The sequence below is a fragment of the Leptinotarsa decemlineata genome, unplaced genomic scaffold, assembly GCF_025532065.1.
Source record: "Leptinotarsa decemlineata unplaced genomic scaffold, Ldec_3_MD MMD2_tig00002974_RagTag_RagTag, whole genome shotgun sequence".
NCBI lineage: Eukaryota > Metazoa > Arthropoda > Insecta > Coleoptera > Chrysomelidae > Leptinotarsa > Leptinotarsa decemlineata.
In genome coordinates, this window is record NW_027412578.1 from 9,757,557 (window position 1) to 9,776,651 (window position 19,095).

Sequence of the window (19,095 nt, forward strand, 5' to 3'; positions counted from 1 at the left end):
TCTTCCATGATTTCGGGGTCAAAGGTTCCATCTTCGTTAATGTCGCTCTGATATGGTAGAGCATTGAGACAAGCTTGCCCATTACATTGGCCACAAGCTAAAGAGCATTGCAAGCCCGCTTTCCTGCATTCGCATTGCGAACCACAACCACTCTTGCAGTTGCAGAAAATTGTATTTAGCAAATCTTCTGGAGCAGGTGGTAAAATTGTCATGATCGGCTCCAGAAAATCGTTTCGCTTTGCCCAACCCCATACCTGGGGTTCCAAATCATGTCCTAACCAAGTTTGAACTTGATAATATACACGGTTGAAATGTTGATGAGCAGCTGCACTTGTTGGTGGAATATTTGAAAGCTGCACAGGTTTATTAAGTTTTGAAGACTTGACATAATGCATATAACGAAGATGATCGAGACTTTTCACAGATTTCGGAGCATTATAGACTGCCAATAAGGTTCGAGTTCCACTCTCTAATAATCTTTGGGCCGAACAATTTTCTTCCTCAAATGCTGCAGCTAGTTCATCCAAATTCATCCAAAAAAGAATTTTAAAATTTACAGATTTTAAAGAGGCACTATATTATTTTCTATTTAAAATGTCATTAGTGTAAATGGGAATGTAATTATATTATGATTTAAGTTTTTCTCTTAATTATTTTTTAATTTTAGTAAACGGTTATCAGTATTATTGAATAGATATAGATTTAATGCATGAAGAAAATGATAAAATATAATATAATAGTTAATAAAAATTGACAAATATTTATAATCATTGATTTATCGATAGTTCATCAACTATAGATGGCGCGTTTTCGACCGGAGGCACCGGTTGACCTGAAGTGATGCTGTGACCGCGCGCTCTCCGGCCTCTATTTCGAAAACGGTTCACCGTATAAAAAAATTTTTTAAACAAAATTTGTAGAGAATTTTGTATTCTACAATATTGATAATAAATACAAATAGGAAAAAACCCATAGGAAATGAGATATTTCCAAAAAAAGCGCAAAAAACCGATTTTTGTGACCTTTGACCTTGAAATTTAATAGTTGCTTACACCCTACCATATGTAGGTTTTGAGACAACTTTTAGGGTGTCAATATACAAGTATTTACAGACTTACAGCTGGGTATCTCGAATTCCGAGATTCTTACCTAATTTGAGCTTAAATGACTGGATTATAAGGAAATCATTATAAAAATATTGAAAATTGAATTTTCTTCTAAACAAAATTCGCGTACCTTGCGATATATTCATTACAAATCCTTCTGAATCCCGATGCCGGTCGTCCTTTCGGTTTTTATCGCAGTGCGCACAACTGAAAAGTAATTACTAAACTAATTTATTTCGCACCTTTTCCGGGTCCAGTGCTGTAATTCAATTACGTACTGTAATGAGCAATTGCACGTTTAAATTACTTGTTACTCGCTGATTGAGTACGAGATGCAAATACATTCAAAAACACTCTTTTTTCTCCTAATACTTTCAATCTGGTCACACGTGGCGATAAAGTAATTTAATCCGTCAGTGTGACACGAAACGAGAACGGGTCTGAACAAAAGAGTTAATCCTCCAACTGGTGTTGTCAGTATAGATGGAGGATGCTCGTTTTGATAATCTTTTTTTACAAACAGCTGATGAGCTGCGTATTTGTTTCACTGGAAAGTGCCATAAAATATCTATCCAAAGTTAAAACATGAAATTTTCACCCTATATTCAACATCGATACAGTCTTCCTAATGAAAGACAAAATCAAATATGACAGTTGAAAGACCTTTGACCTTCATTTAAGGGCAAAACACAAGAACTACAGGAAAATCCTTGAGGCGCTCTCAGAGTTCTTAAACAGTGAAGTTCGAGGTGTACTTAGTTGAATCTCAAAACGATAATAGATAGATAGATTTTTATTCAGATGGATATCACTATTAAAAAGTTAATATAAATACATATTAAGTAAAAGATATAGAATATTGCCACAGTCCGTCGCGTATTCCTGTTATGTACCGCTCTTGTTGGAGTCAAATGTGCCAAGTCACTTGAACAATTCCCGTAAACGTATCTATAGAAGAGAGGCAAATCTCAACTCAAACCTTTCTTCGATATTCCAGGCTATCAAAGTTGCATGTGACGTTCGCGTCTCTAATCAGGCGGATGACTCTTTTCTGGATGGAATCCAGCAACTTCAGGGTGTTTGGGGGCAGAGCTCTACACATGTGAACAATACTCCAAAGAAGGGGTCTGACTTGAGCTTTATAAAGCATCAAAAGTTGCTGGGGTGTGCACAGTTTTCTGGTTCGGGACAGTGTTCAAAGCTTTTGAGAAGCAGCCTTTGCAATTCCAGCGACATGATTGTGCCAAGATATATCGGTGTCCATTTTAACCCCCAACAAACTTATCGAAGCAGAAAGCGGAAATCTCTGACCTGACATTATTATATCCGGTTCGGAGACATTTATCTTCTTGGAGAAAACCGATGCCTGAGTTTTTGTGGCATTAAATTGAACCTAGTTACTTTCACCGCAATTCGAAATCACTTCTAGATCCTCATTAAGATATGCAATCTCCTCAACCTCAAGGAGGTGATTCCTCATCGAACAGGGTTACGATAAACCAAATGCTGTAAATGGCCCCAAATAGAGAAATCGAGAGGATTGAGATCCGGCCAGTTCTGTGGTCCTCCTAGATCTATCCATTGATTGGCATATGTTTCAGTTAAATGCTCACGTGCTACTTGGCTGAAATGGGCGGGAGCCCCAACATGCATAAAAAGCATATCCTTTCTGACGCCCAAAGGAACTTCCTCCAGCAGTACTGGATGCACTTCTCGTGAAAATTGAACGTATGCCTCACCATTTATTCGAGGAGGTAGAAAATGGGGCCCAATTGAATCATCCCCAATAACTTCAAGCCACACGTTAAGAGAAAACTGTTCTTGATGGTTCGACAATAGCGTGAGGGTTTTCATCAGCCCATATGTGGTAATTATGAAAATTAATAATCTTGTCCCGAGAAAAACTACATTCGTCTGTGAATCCTATCGTCTTCAGAAAGTCACAATTTCTTCTAATCATTTCCACCATCCAATTGCAAAATTCAAGACGGTTCGGAAAGTCTCGCGGTAACAGTGCCTGTACTTGTTGCAGATGGTAAGGGTATGAGAGTTGTTTCTTTAAAATTCGAAATACCGTCATAGGATCAACATTTAGTTGGAAAGGAATCTTTTTAGTATTGGTATTAGGTTGTTCTTCATTCGAATTGAGTACTGCTTCCTCAAGCTGTGGTGTTTGTACTTCTTCATGGCGACCACAATCCTGCGTTCTTTTGTCGAATGAACCATATTCTCGTAATCGTTGATGAAGTCTAGCAAATATTCTATGTGAAGGATGCTGCCGTTGAGGATACATTTCAGCATACTTTCTAGAAGCTTCTAACCCATTCCCCTGCGACAGATCGTAAACGTAATGCATATCAGCCATTTCCTCATTTGTGTGTGCCATTTTAATAACGAGTGAATTATCAAAGTAACAAATTAAGAACAGAACAACAACACACAATTAGTATTTATTCAATTTCAAAAATTCACAAACTGACAGCGTCATACCAATTCAATTGTCACTATCGCTAATAGCGACCTACTAGATAGATAAGTTTCGTATTTTCGCATTTATGACGATGTATCTCTGTAGTTGTTCCTAAAATAATTTTTTGCTGCGAACTGGTTTATTTTGTGCAGAAAACCTAAGAAATATTTTTTGTTTAGAATGAAACAGGTTATCGTAAATAAATTTTCAAATGGTAAACAAATAATGAGACAAAAATTACATTGGAAATAAATTTTATGGGTTGCGTTTTCCACCCCTCACAACCATGGGGTAAACCAAATGAATTTCTGGCTAAATGTCTTTTTGGTAGTACAGAAAGTCAGGTTAATTTCAGTATTGTAATTTCTTTAGTGCTTGTGAAAAAAATTGTTATACAAATTTTATGTACCCCCTTTAAGGGGCTGTATCTTGACAAGGGATGCTCCAATGAAATTTCTTTGTATGAAAGATCCTACCTTCTTTTCGATGAGCAATCACCACCTCGAATGTTTTACACTTATTCAGTTACACCCTGTATATTGGATTCTTCGTTTTTTCCAATAAGTCGTTGATATACAATAAAAACCGAATTGGAGAAAATATGGATCCCTGGGGAACACCAGCGTTGATGATGAAAGTATTCGAGAGAACCACAAGGTTCAATACTGGGACCGATACTTTTCCTGTTATACATAAACGATTTAGCATCTATCGATATAAAAGGAAAATTCACCCTATTTGCTGATGACACCACAATATTGTGGCGTGATAAAACTTTATGTAATCTCCACGAGAATATAAGTGCAGATATAAAAAAAAGTGGTGCGACTCTAATCTGTTGTGTTTCAATGTTTCCAAAACAAATTTAATATCATTCCGCTGCTTTATTGACAGCATTCTTTTACCAACACAGGACGTGCACAGGATAATTGAAAACAGACCTAGTACTAAATTTTTGGGCGTAATAATTGACAAACTCAAATTCGCCGATCACATTGTAACCCTCAATAAAAAGCTAGCTTCAGGGTGGTTTGCAATGAGAATAACATATAAGGATATTGGTTTGTCTGCCGCTAAATCGGCTTATTTCTCACTTGTTGAATCACATTTAAGGTATGGAATTCCTTTCTGGGGAATATGTTGCAAAACTCAAATACAGACGGTGTTCATTATTCAGGAAAGGGCTATAAGATTCATGTGTAATGCCAAAATTCGAGACTCCTGCAAACCCCTATTTGAATTACATAAAATCGTGACAGCTTTTGGAATCTTCATTTTAGAAACAGTATGTTTATTTAACAAACATAAATTGATATTTAGCAGTTACTCCAATTATTATGCCCTTCGTCAATCTAACGACCTAAGATTAGACATACCAGCCTCTACTCTAGTCAAAAACTCTATATATTATAATGTTCTCAAGATGTTTAATCATTTACCTGACCATTGACCATATTAAAATTTTAGAGAATAGCTGTGTATTTCGAAAATCAGTAAAAGGAATTTTATGTGGTAGAGCCTATTATAGTTTAGAAGAGTTCTATAAGGACTGCTTTCTGTAATTTATTTTATCAACTGTATTTTTTATTTAACAAAGTATGGTATACTGCATTTGAACATTTTAAACTTTTTTGGTATTTTTTTATTGTATGATATCTTTAATCAATTATATAGGTGTTTGAGTATTTTAACATTATTTGTACCCTATGTATGTATGTGTGTGTATATAGATATGTATTTGTGTATCTGTATATGTGTGTATATGTATATTATATGTGTATATATCACTCACTCACTCACTCACTCACTCACTAGGCACTCCTCAAACTGCAGTTTGAGGAGTGCCTAGAAGATGACAGTACTACCAACTGTCGAAAGCGCTCGCAGATAATTAATAGAAAATATAAAGCTTCAGATTCTTTTTGAGAAAATTATTATTGAAATACTGAAAATGAAGGAAAATTTGTTGCTTATACGAGTTTATAGCTGGGTATCTCAAACTCCAAGGTGAACTTACTAAGATTACTGGATCAACACCCCATGCTGAGTTCGACGGTGATAAAGACGAACCAGATCAAATTGCACTTTGCTGGATAGGCTGACAATGCGTCATTTCACCACAATACCCTCTGGTTTGTGATTCCGGTTGTGGATGTAGTGGATAAAGCGAATTCGATCCAAGGTTTTCTGTAATTTCCCCGGAGTCGACAAGTTTAATTCTGAAACGAATCGTCGGAGAATATGCATTAGAAATCAGGTATTGTTTCGGATTACCTTCGGATGAAATGCATGAATTGCGTTCGTGTTAAAATTATAGGAGGCAGTGGTCTCGTGATCCCGGTAATAAGGTAATCAGAAATATCATTATGTTGTAGGTGGAACACGTTCGTCATATCGGTTTCATTTTCATGGGAATGCGATTAAAATAGCTGGAACAAACAGGTTGGCCGAACGAAAAAGAAAGAGGAGAAAAAGAAGAGAGAACGAAACAAAAAAATTATCGATATCGTAGATTTAGGGATTTCAGACTATGAATCAAAGAATATAAACTTTCACGGCCGGAGGTTACTGTGTCAAACCTATTTTCCGGGTTTTCTGGCCATGATCTGCAGGTTTTCATGCATCACGTTCCGTCTGCTACTGCTCTCAAAGAAGGCACTCACACCATTTCATTCGAAGATACAGAAATACTCGATAAAACTCGAAATTACTATCTAATAATATATAGATAGGCAATATAAATTCAAAAACATAGGGACATTTTCAATAGAAGGAAGGATGCAATGAACAATAATGAAATCTGGCTACCTGTCCTCAATTATATACAAACAAGGTCATAAAATTCAATTGAGATAAACGAAGCCACGCCCATAAATGATATGTCACCCATATTTGGAATAACGCAATCAAGAAACATGGAGAGTCAAGAGCTGTTGATATTTCTAAGGCCTTTGACCGTGTGTGGCATGATGATTTGCTGGCCAAACTTCGATGCTATGAGAGCGGAGACGCGAACATCACTTGCAGCCTTGATAGCCTGGAACATCTAGAAAGGTTGGGGATTTGTCTCTCTTCTATAGATACTGCAGACCACGGTCAAAAACCCAGGAAAAAGCTTTAAAACTACAAAAGCCGAAATGTTGATAATATTACTATGACGGTTTTTAAAATAGTAATATTATCAACACGACAAAACTACATTTCGATGAGTAAATGGACTTTTCGAATAACAAAAAATTCCGAGAGAGCTGAATTTTGGAAAAGACCTATTTTACACAAGTGAAAATGAAGTCCCAAAAGTCCCTATTGATTCTATGTCTGCTAAAAAAGTTATTAAAGGTCAAAGGTTGAATATTCGTTTTGAAGGTTTGAAACATAATCTTTTGGAGCGCTCAGAAATGATTAGTAAGAATTTTGAAAAATTTTGTGGAAGACCAAATAGAAATGAATCCCTCTCTTCTGAATCTGTTTTCTGATGAGTACGTGAATTTTTTTCATTAAGTTTGAATATTCATTTAGTTTTTTCTGTTCTCAGATTTCGCTCTAAAGAAATTCAATGCCAATGAAGAAGTAATCTTCGAAACTGAGGCCTATTTTGAAGCTAAAAACGAATCGTACTATTGAACATGGTATCGAAAAATTGTAATACCGCTATAATCGTTGTATCGCACTCAAAGGCGAATGATAAAAATCTAATTTTATGGAAAAACATTTTTGTCTATGTTAGCCTACTATTTTTTCAGTCCTACTTAATGAATTGATCTTCATTGAGTACAATTATCTAATCCATGTTAACTTTTTTTCCAGTTCCACTAGATATCAGAATGCCGAATGCCCCCAAGAAGACTAAAAAGTTGATAGGTAATCTTATTTCATTCATCAAATAATCATCAATCAAATATTTATATTATTTACTGACATGTCAGATGTAAAGGATCAATGCAAAAATTATAGACAATAAATTGCAATCTCCTTGTCGATTGCTATGTTCAAATTGTGTATATTTCACTATCACACTATTTCCATTCAAAATTCCATTACCATTCAAGCATGACATTTCAAAAACTGAACTAAGAAAACGCAACTATCAATATTGGAATACGTAAATTTGACATCTCCCCTTTCGAATACGTCATCTATGAATTCGAACTCAATCCTCGGATATCAAAGACAAATGAGGCTCCCCGAAGCGGTCAGTTGCAAGCCTTGTAATTTCAGTTTTTTCGCTTAATATAATTGTTATTTTCTCAACAAATCTTTTTATTTTATTGATTCTATCAGGTATGTCAAATCATTTTATATCATATTGGACAATGGAAATCCGAACTAATAAACTGATGAAGATTTCTACCCCACACCTGACACCATGTTATATTCTCTAGGGATCCTCGGTCAATAAGACACAAGTTTTCATAAGTCCGAACTAATAAACTGTTGAAGATTCTGACCCCACACCTGACACCATATTATATTCTCTAGGGAACCTCGGTCAATAAGACACACTAGTTTTCATGATGTTTAATGATTCAATCAGGACACAACTTTACATAGGAATCAAGATTGTCGAGCGGGATGGACCCTCAGTCAAAAAATGACAATCTACTGTCATAGAACATGAAGCACGAAATACATGATACAACATACAACAGTACCATGAAACATTGTCAACCACCTTTCAACAAATATAACTGAAATGTTACAGAGAGCCCCATTTATCTTTCATTTCCGATGATTGAGTTTTCTGTCGATCCAGTTCGGCTCTAGATGGCGTCTTCGTCAAGGGAGACGTTATCGACTTCACTCACTCAGGATCTTCGAGGACACTAGAGTCCAGCAACGCATTTGAAGTTCAGCCTAGCACAACTAATGAGACATGTGACGGTTTGAAATAGCGCTGTCTGTTATTGAATCACAAATACGTTGTGTTTGGGCTCTAGTTTTCATATATTGAATTGTTTTTTTTTTTGTTTCAGATGAACCATTACTCCTGTCGCTTTTTCCTGTTAGCTTTCTTTTAAAACTGGATCATGAAAGATTCAGAATTTTTTATTGGATCATGGGTATTATGGCACAATCATATTGTTTGTATTGCGTATATGACTTAACAAAACATCTTGATATGTTTTCGAAGTATATCACTTCGGTTGGTGTTATTCAAGTGGTGAGTATTTTGTAAGAGAGCAGCGCTTATACAAGAGGAGGGTCTACAGATTTTCAATTATAAATTGTAATACTTCGTGTGAATTCTGGCTAGACCCTTCATTTTTAGTATTTGGCTTCGACTCTAAATATTCCCAGAAAACGTAGTCTTGAAAATATTTAATTTTTTATGAGGATGTTCGTCTCCAATATAAAATACTCGAGTGCAAACTGTTGGAACGCGACGATATATTAGGAGGTAGGTCTGTGAATCCATTGCAACAAATTCATACGACAAGTTGCGTTCGACATCAGTGTAGAGGTCTTTAGGTATGTAGGTTTGTCTTTCAAGGAAACTCGAGTCCAGAAATGCATTCGTGATGGAAACAGCGCCGTCTGGTGTTCAATCACGAATGCTTTGTTTTTGGGATCTGATTTCATTTATTTGGCTCGCAGTGAAAACTGCAAAAGAAGTTACTGATCAATGTTGAAGCATGGATTTGCAACAGATCACCTCAAGAACCCTCATTCATCTTGGATAAATGGTATCTTGGTATTTTGGTATGAGTATCGTGCGGGCGACTTCTGACGTGTCGCGCTTTAGTTTGGGGGGAATTCTTGGACGAAGCACTCAAAAAATAATAAGCAAACGGCAGACACGTGCTTCCAGCTCATTAGCTGTCCTCAGTAAGGTATAGCCAAGTGCAAGGTTAGGTAACACTTGGTTGCAGAAACAAGACATATACACAGAGTCATCAACAGAAGCCAGCCGCACTTTGTGGTTCCGTCCAGGCTGTGTTTCATCAGGCCTTTATTGAGTTCATTGAAGGAATTTGAGTTGGGAGAGTTGGAAAAAGATATGTTCAGTCTGAACCTGTTTGGCTTCACCTGTCTATTATTTCAAGTGGGATAGTTGTGAAAGTCTGAGTTCAACTTCAGATTTTACCTAGTTCTGTGCAATTCAATGAGGGTTCGATGTATATAGAAGCAAGAAAGTGGCATTATTCGGTTTTTGATGAAAACTTTGATTATTATCAATACCCTTCGTTGCAATTTGAAAACTCTTGATGCCTGGCTAAAATTTTCCTATAAAATGTTACATCTTTGGAACATCTTTGTCCACAATATTTTTCAGTTCCCGCAGTAAGAATAATTGACTAGACAGTTTATTGCATAGATGGTTTGTGTGGTCATTCAACTTCAATTCATCATCGAGAGTTATCTCCAGAAGATAAACAGTGGCTCTATTCGAAATGTTTTCATTGGAAAGCAGAATCTGATGTCCTGGGTCTCATCATTGTTTATTTTGAGTTCATTTGTCGTAAACTACAGTTCGGCTCTAGATGCAGTAGTCGCCATTAGTTCATTGAGTACAAATCGAGAATTGTGCAAATTCATTAACGAAGTGTCATCAGTAATTACAATACATATGTCTGGAAACAAGGACAGAACCCTGTGGCACGCCGTGATTAGTATGTGCCTGTAGCGAAGTAGTTCTGATACCACTTGTTGACGATTGGTCAAGTAGAACTTTAGGAGGTTCAGTGGGGTTCCCTTTACCCCATAGTGCTCGAACTTTGCCAGCTGCAGCTCATAGGAGACACTGTCAAACGCCTTAGATAAGTCACATTAGTGCATTACTTCAATAATGAACGCTATTTCAGGGCATTATCAATCTACCATTCATTCTGGACAGCCGATTATTACCAGGAATCAGGAATATACAACTGAATCTTTGGCCGTTGGATTTTGGAGGTGATGAACTTCGAAAACATATCCTGCTGTGCAACAAAACCTTGAAATTTGACTGTTTCACTATAATATCAATAACATTTTTCATGGTATTCCTGTTACTGCCGCATGGATTGGTCGCTTCAGATGTTCTCATTCACAACAAGTTGTCAGATGAAGTATGTGGAAACTGGAAGATATTGTGCAAAACAGCATATATAGTCTATATGGAATTTACGGTATACACTTCAGCTGTATTCGTTGCGGTATCTTTATACTACATGAGGCTCTTGAGGAATCAGTTCATACTTTTGAATGGAGTTTTGAAAAACATTACGAAAAATATTGAATTTGTACCTGAAAGTGAGGCCTACCAAAACGAAATTTATAGCAGGTTGAGGTTTTGCGTAACCAGACATATCGAATTGAGGAGGTACGATATTTCTACATAACAACCTTTCATTTAACTTGTAATGTTTGTGTGTATATATGTATTTTACGTTTGTGTATGCTATAAATCGCACGTTAGAAGGTAAGACCTAATCAATCCCTAGCTCGCAAAAGTTTCGACTTTGGAGGGTTGTCGTTGGTAGGGGGGCGATAACTAGTCAACAGGAAGATAAATTTCAACATATTTTTGTAACAGATGTATGTATGTACGAGGGCGGTCCGATGGGTACTCGGCCTACAAGAAAAAAACGAAAAGTTAAGAAAAAAGCTCCAACTTCTTCATCCCATCTGAAAAATACTGGAAGTTGGCAAAGTATGCCTCCATGGCGGCAATATCATTCTTCTTATTCTACTCATATTTCTGCCCGGCGAGTGGCCTTTTCGAATTTGGAAGCAGAAAGATGTCGCGCAGGGCCAAATCTGAAGAATACGAGGATGTAGCAGCAGTTCGTAGCCCACTTCGCCATTGTATTGGCGATGATGAAAGTGCGTTGTCAATTATATATCACCCATATCTTTCAATTGTTTTCTGCCTACACAAAAAGAAGATTTAGGGTTTCGGGTCCCTACTGGCTGTCCTTGTTCATCTTTTACTGACTGAACCACTGTGCATGCTGTTTTTGGCGAGTGGATTGGCTTGGGATGTGGTGGTTGAGCAAACCGGCCATCGGATGCTTCCACGTAGCCTCGCTGGATACAGGAATCACAGAACCACTTGTGATTCTGTTATTCCTTAACTGAATGGCATCCCAACGATCGCTTGATCCTAAGGTGTGTGTATTCATGCCGAGAGGTTGAATGACACTGAGCCAATCAGCTGTCTCTACGGAACCTTCGAAATACCGTAGCATCGCCTTGTCACGGTAATGCGGGGCTCTGCCGTGATTGACCTCCTTTCCCTAGCTACTCGTGGGATTTTCATGGACAAAGTAAACTTAAAAATTATTTCCGACGCTGAGTCTACAGAGGAGATGGATGTCGAGCTCACGGCTCCAACTGACCTCCCTGTAAATTTAGATCTGGAGCAAGAGCTTCTCAACTCTCTAACTCCTGATCCAATAACTGAACCTAAAAAATGGTTTGTTGGTGCGGGGTACCTTACGAAATCGCCTTGCACCAAATTCTTGAGCGGCGTATGCAGAGGCGAAAAAGCCCGGCACGGGTGAATCTAAGGTATCGTCAGGTGTAGCTGACGTGCAAAAACCCTAATATGCAAAGGTTCTCGCGGGTATCAAGGTGGAAATCTTGCACCTTGACTATCCAATTACCTCATTAACAATGGAACAGCAGAGTATATACTTTGTGCCTGCCTCGCTGGGGACCCAAATCAGGTTTTTAGTATTCGGCAGAGCCGTACTCTTACCATCTGACCTGAAAGACCACTCACCATACTAACTAATTGGCTTCGTTGAGAAGCTGGGTTTATTTGGCCGACTGTGAATAGGTGTTAGCTACAATAAACCCTTGCGGGTTGCGGTGGACCTAACCTAATCTAACCCTACTGGTATATGTTTATACCACTAGGGTCAGTATACTTACCTAATTTATTCAAGCCAAAATTCTCTTTCTGACTGTAATTCCTGATAAAAGTTGGTAGTGGACGCGACAGAATGACAACTTCCGCGTAAGCCTCGGCAGGAAGCGGAAAACTATAGATGAGGCTGATATAAGGCGTTTTTTTTTGAGTGGAGAGCCAACCGCCAACACCAGCGGGGGCGTCTCCCACTGCCCCATCGGGGGACTGTGTGGAGGCGCCTTTCTCTTCCGTGCGGAATTCTTGAGAGCGCAAATATATCGGGGTCTTTTCCTGCCACTCCCTCTACCCCATTCACTACCCATCCCAATCCTTCCCACTGTCCCACTCCATCGGGGAAACCCTTGTGTACATTTTGTATATTTGTATATATTTTTTTTGTATATATTTTATAAACACCACAAAAAAATACCTAAAAATTGTATGTAGAATAGTCAATAAAGAACATTTTAATTTTGATTTTGATTTTTTTTGATAGTGGACAGTTACCAACTCTCTTCATCGTTTGCTAGACAGCTAGATTCGCCAATCTGTAACTCAATGCACTCTTATAAACAAATCGTTCGAAGTCGACTGATCGTCATCGAAAAATGTGATGAAAACGATATCATCCATAAAAAATCGATACAAGGTTTATGTGTTGATAAAATACATCATAGATGAAAATGTCGACTGAACTTTCGTCAAATTCGATATGTGTACAAGTATCCTCAGATTACTTGAATGTATCTGATGTCATGGAAGAAGTGTTCTGTCCGCTATTGTTGAATCAATTTGTGGATGGAAAAATCGAAAAGAAGTACTCTCAATAATAATAATAATCAAAATTCTTTATTCTCCAGAAGGACAATACAAGTATTGTATAGGAGTAGTCGTTCATCTAAAATTAACAGAACATGATAACATTCAGTTAAATTGTATATAACAAAACAGTAAATTTGCATATATTATAGTCTTTCATCTATAGTATAGGATAATTGTGTAACACATATATACATATACAGACATATATACATATATTCACCCAAATACACAAATAACAGACAAATCATAAAGGATTTACAAATACTTATTATAGTGCCTGATCGACTTTATAATAGCATCTTTCAATTAAAAAATGTTTAAGATTTTTTTTAAAACATGTTAAGGTTCCACTCTCTCTTACATAGTCTGGTAATTTATTAAATAATAAAGGACCTAGTGAGTTTGGAGAGTTTTTAGATAATTGGACCCTGGAAAAGGGAATATTCAGCTAATTTTTTATTCTTGTGTCATGTTTATGTATGCTAGATCTGGTTGAAAAACATGGCCCCTGTGGCCAAACATTGGGATCCATTGCCGTCTTGAAATTATTAGCGAAAATAGTAACTTTATATGAGGAGTACAAGTCCGGATACTTGGATGTCAGTTACTTCCGGAAAGTGTTTCTTAACCAATGTTGAGAGAGATAGTAGTAGTGCTCTTGTCCAATCTGTATACGTGTAGTGTTACATATTTCGGGACTCCCTTGATATCAACATTTGAGTTGTTACCAACAATAACCAATCGTTGTAGGCGATTCTTTTTTTTTATGTTGACTTTAACCCAATTATTTTGATCAAATGCCTGTGAGCTTGTTGCTTTAGGTTCAGCATCATCAGTTCAATTTTTGTTTGTTCCTGTAAAACAATGTTAGATAATCCATTTTCTTTCACAGGAAGAGAACCCTTTTCCGGTAAGAATTTTTTCTGTTTGTTATTGTTTGGATGAGTAGGATTATTTTTTCTAGTAATCTCCGTTTTATTGAAATTTATGTTCTGTGTTGTTGAGTTTTTATTTTCTTCAATCTCTGGCAGTTTTTATTCATGCGGTTTTCGTTCCGGCAGTTTAAGTTCTGGCAGTTTTTGTTGTATACCCCGGTTCATTAGGTTCAATACGATCATATAAAATGTTTACTTTCTCCTTGAGTTCTTGGATAATTATATCTTTCTGCTTTATTATGTAGTCTACCTTTTTATCCTGGCCGACTAAATCGGTGACTGCGTCAAAAAATGGTATGTCGCATTCATTTGCTGGAGTATTGACACCTGGAACACCACAACATACTATTTTTTCACTATCAATGAGCATAATGGTTTTTAGGTACTTAACACAGCCGTAGTGTATTACGGTTTCACATTTTGAACATTTCATACCACTTTGGGCCTGAACTTTACATTTTTTGCATACTTTTGAAGAGAGCGATGTATCTGACTGATTACTAGTCGTCGTCATCTTGGCAAAATTTCTACTTATCAATCTAAATCAATTTAACTGAGTAAATATAGGGCATTCATTATTTTTTCATTTTGTGTGCTGCAAGTAGCGATCCGACTGTTATTAACGAAGATACGGCTTAATGCCCTTCTAACATACCACCATCTTTGTTTTTTTTCATTACATACTGACGGCATCGCCTTCTTCCTCATACACACACATATTACATCATCACACTCTCACACACACCTTGAGTTGGTTCCACTCGAGGCGACGGTGTGAAAAAGTGCAAAATGAACCTTCATAAGAAAAAGGGTGAGATTTTGTCCTGGAACCCTCATAGCCCCTTTACTCATGCAATTGTTGAAAGTAAAATCATACATAATTTTTCAATTGCTACTAGGTATGTGTGTGAAGATAAAACCGAAACATTTACAAAAATGTGTTCATGAAATACTTGGTTATCTGTATTTTGTTTTCATATTTTGTAATTAGTAGCTTTGTTCGTGATTTTTCAGTATAATACCCATCCGCTCAATAGATAATTTCTTTTACTTTCACAGATTATTCGATGCATTGGGTATTGTGAAAACATGGCCGGTGATGGTTTATTTTTTTTGCTGGACTTTCGTCTTCACAATAGAGTTGATTATGATTTTCAACGTAAGTGACTATTATTGAAATTTTGCTACTAGATCTTTTCTACCATAAATCAAAATCATTTCCACACATTCAGCTGTGTTGTACACCATTGTTGCAGATAAAAATTCTGTTTCTCGTGTACAACGTTTCGATATGAAAATTAAATGTAGGTATCAATAATAAGAGTATCGTTTCCCATCCTAAAGTAGAAAATGCAATACAAAAATATCTCTCAAAATCGAATATTTCAAACACCCCTTTTTTGTTACTTTTACTTATCAAGTAAGTCTACGTACAGGCTACAATGGTAATGATAATGTTTTTGAATATTTTTCAAATTATTAATAGAAAATAAAATTTTATTTTGAACAAATAGTTTTTTATTTGATAAACCAAAACTTACTACATCGAATGTAGCTTTGTGGAGTACCATTGAAGAGCATTTCTCAAGAGCCATTCAAAACTATAAAGTTTATGTTGCTATTACATAATTTTCTTTCCCCCTCCCTATTATGGAAGTTGTTTTCAGCAACTTCTTATATTTTATTTGGTTGCTTAGATATAGCCATTGTGAGTTTTCAAATTGTCACCCTGTATGTGTTCAAATCTGTTCAATAGTGATGTTTCACTATTATTCATTGTTAATCTGTCTCATGGTTTTTATTTGTGATGTATCATGCTGTATGTGATCTGAAAGGATTGAAAACAGATTATTATTATTTTAATCATAAAACTCTGCTATGAAGAATGTTATCACCGTTAGTGATAATTGTTCTCTGTTACAGGCATCTAATGTAGAATCTATGTTAGTAGGGATACTGGAAATAATCCCGTCAGCCATAATTACATTAATTTTCATAAAACATGGCCAGGGGTTGAAAGATGACGTAAGTATTATGACTGGATTTCAACTCTTTGATCATGTATCACAACAGATTAAAACAGTATCACAACTACTAGTGGGGGGAAGTGGGGTAATTGCGCACATAAGGAAAAACTGAAATAAAACCAAAACTGATTCTTCGATACCGACTTTAGCAAAAATTATTGAAAAATTAGTCAAAGTACGTTTAGATGAATTCTTAAAACTGCACTGTATTATAAGCAAAAACCAGTTTGGATTTCAAGCGGAAAAAGATACAAATGGTACTATCTTCTCTTTTTTATATGAAATTTACTCTGAATTAAATGCTGGTGAAGTAGCCGCCGCAATTTTTTGCGATATTTCAAAAGTTTGATTGCGTCAATCAGAAAATTTTATTAAAAAAACTTCACAAATATGGATGTAGAGGTGTAACGAACACTTGGTTCGAATCGTAACTTTCAGGACGGAGTCAATTGGTGAGGACAACGGAACTCTCGGAGAACAGGAACATTGAATCTGGTGTACCACAGGATTCTGTGTTAGGCCCTATTCTGTTTCTGCTATATATGAATGACATATCTATGACTAACATATCTGGTAGTTTCACTCTATTCGCGGATGATACTTCAATATTGTGGAAAGAAAAAACTTAATGGAGCTAAATAAAATAATATAATCCGACTTGAAGAAGGTGAAGAGCTGGTGCGATGCAAATTTACTCTCTCCAAAACGAATATAATATCATTCAAATGTTCGCTTGATGACATTTCAATAGATGCTGCCATATTACAAAATAAATAAAACACAAAGTTTCTCGGTGTATTCATTGATAATTTCATTGAAATTTGATGAACACCTTAAACAACTGAAGAGTAAGATCTCCTCAGGATGTTATGCAGTTAGAGTGGTTTCAAATGAGTTGGGTTTCCATGTCGCAAAGACCGTTTACCATGCACTTATTGAATCTCGACTACATTATGGAATACCTTTTTAGGGAGCATGCAACTCCTCCCTTCTCTCTTCTGTATTGATATTACAGAAGAGGGCACTAAGATGTCTCTGTAAAGTCAAACCCAGAGAATCGTGCAGGAATTTGTTCACCGCCAATAAAATGTTAACAGTCATCGCACTTTTTATCTTAGAGACAGTGTGCCTTATTTATAATCATAAATCGAAGGATTCCATATACTATAATGGTGGTAAATTGTTCAATTATTTACCATTAGAAATGAGATCTGCAAATTTAAGCAATATTCATTTCAAAAAGGCGGTGAAGAACCTACTTGTTGATAGACCCTATTATAGTTTGGAAGAGTATTTTAGCGAATCCTTTCAACAATATATTAGCAATTTATTCTTTGTACTAGCACTTTATACATAGTGGTATTTTATCTATACATTTTTAGAACTTTTTTTATAAATACATTCATACATTTTTGGATTTTTTTTATATCTACATTTATACTTTTTCACTACTTTTTTTATATTAACACAGTATTTCTTGAACTCTGTCAATATGATGCAAATCTGCGGACAATAAAGTATATTTTGATTTGATTTGATTTAAACTGTATTTCTCTCAGAAATATTTTCAATGTGTGTATAAACCAGCTGTATGTATCTGTCTGCTTTTAAGTTATATTACATTGCGTATTTCTTTTCAGTCTCTTGAACTCAACATTGTGGCTGCTCAGTCTCCCTATTATGACTGGAATAAGAAGAACAGGCAAGCTTTGCAGATGCTGTTGATACACACAAGAGAACCAATCAAAATATGTACTTATAGTATAATGGATACAGGTTTTCCCCTTTTCATTTCGGTAAATGCTAATAATTTGCGGTTGTACCTCAAAAGCGCACATTCACCTATTTTCGGATGTTTGAAAAGCACCAAAATTGAACCGCTTAAGTTGGATCATCAGACGAATCATTTAACTGACTATTTAGGAGATTTTCTTTCACAGATACTCAATACACAATTTTATCTACTATATGAACAAATACTTGAATAGGCACTGTCTAATGATTCAACGTGAGTGGGTTGAATTAATATCTTCATATTTTTTCCAAGGAAAAAACACAAGCACTACAGAAAAATCTTCGGATTCGAATCGAAATTCAATCCATTTGCAAAAACATTCTCAGCAAGTTTATTCAACATAAATGCAGTTCTCCAAATGAAATAGTTCTTGAACAGTGAAATTCGAGGTGTACTGAGTTGAACCTCAAAACGAGCAGCCACAGTTACTTGAACACTTTCCGTGAAAATATAGAAGAAAGACAAATCCTCAACTTTTCTTCAATGTTCCAGACTATCAAGGTTGTCCGCGTATCCAATCAGGCGGATGGCTCTTTCCTGGATGCAGCTTCAGGATATGTCTAGGGCCGGAGCTCCATAGATGAGAACAATACTCCAAAGAAGGTCTGATCTGAGCTTTGTAAAGCATCAAAAGTTGCTGAGGTGTGCACAGTTTTCTGGTTCAGAACAATGTTTTAAGCTTTTGAGAAGCAGCCTTTGCAGTTCCAGCGACATGATTGTGCCAAAACATATTGGTGTCCATTTTAACCCCTACAAACTTATCGAAGCAGAAAGCGGAATTGTCAGTTCTGACATTATCTTATCCAATATATTGGATTCTTCATTTTTTCCAATAAGTTGTTGATATACAATGCAAAGAGGATTGGAAACAACATTATTCAACTGGATATGACTCAATGGATTTTCAAAAATGAATGAATAACCTGAAAATTCGGTTTAATTTCATACCATCGTAAATATTGAATTCCTGAAAGATTAGAACCGCTGCTGCTGTCATCATCACTCTCATCTTGTCAATTCAAACTATATTATCAATATCTAAATCAAGAGCAGGCACTTAAGAGGAGTAGAATTCTTCCATCGTTTTCAAAAGACACCGATCAA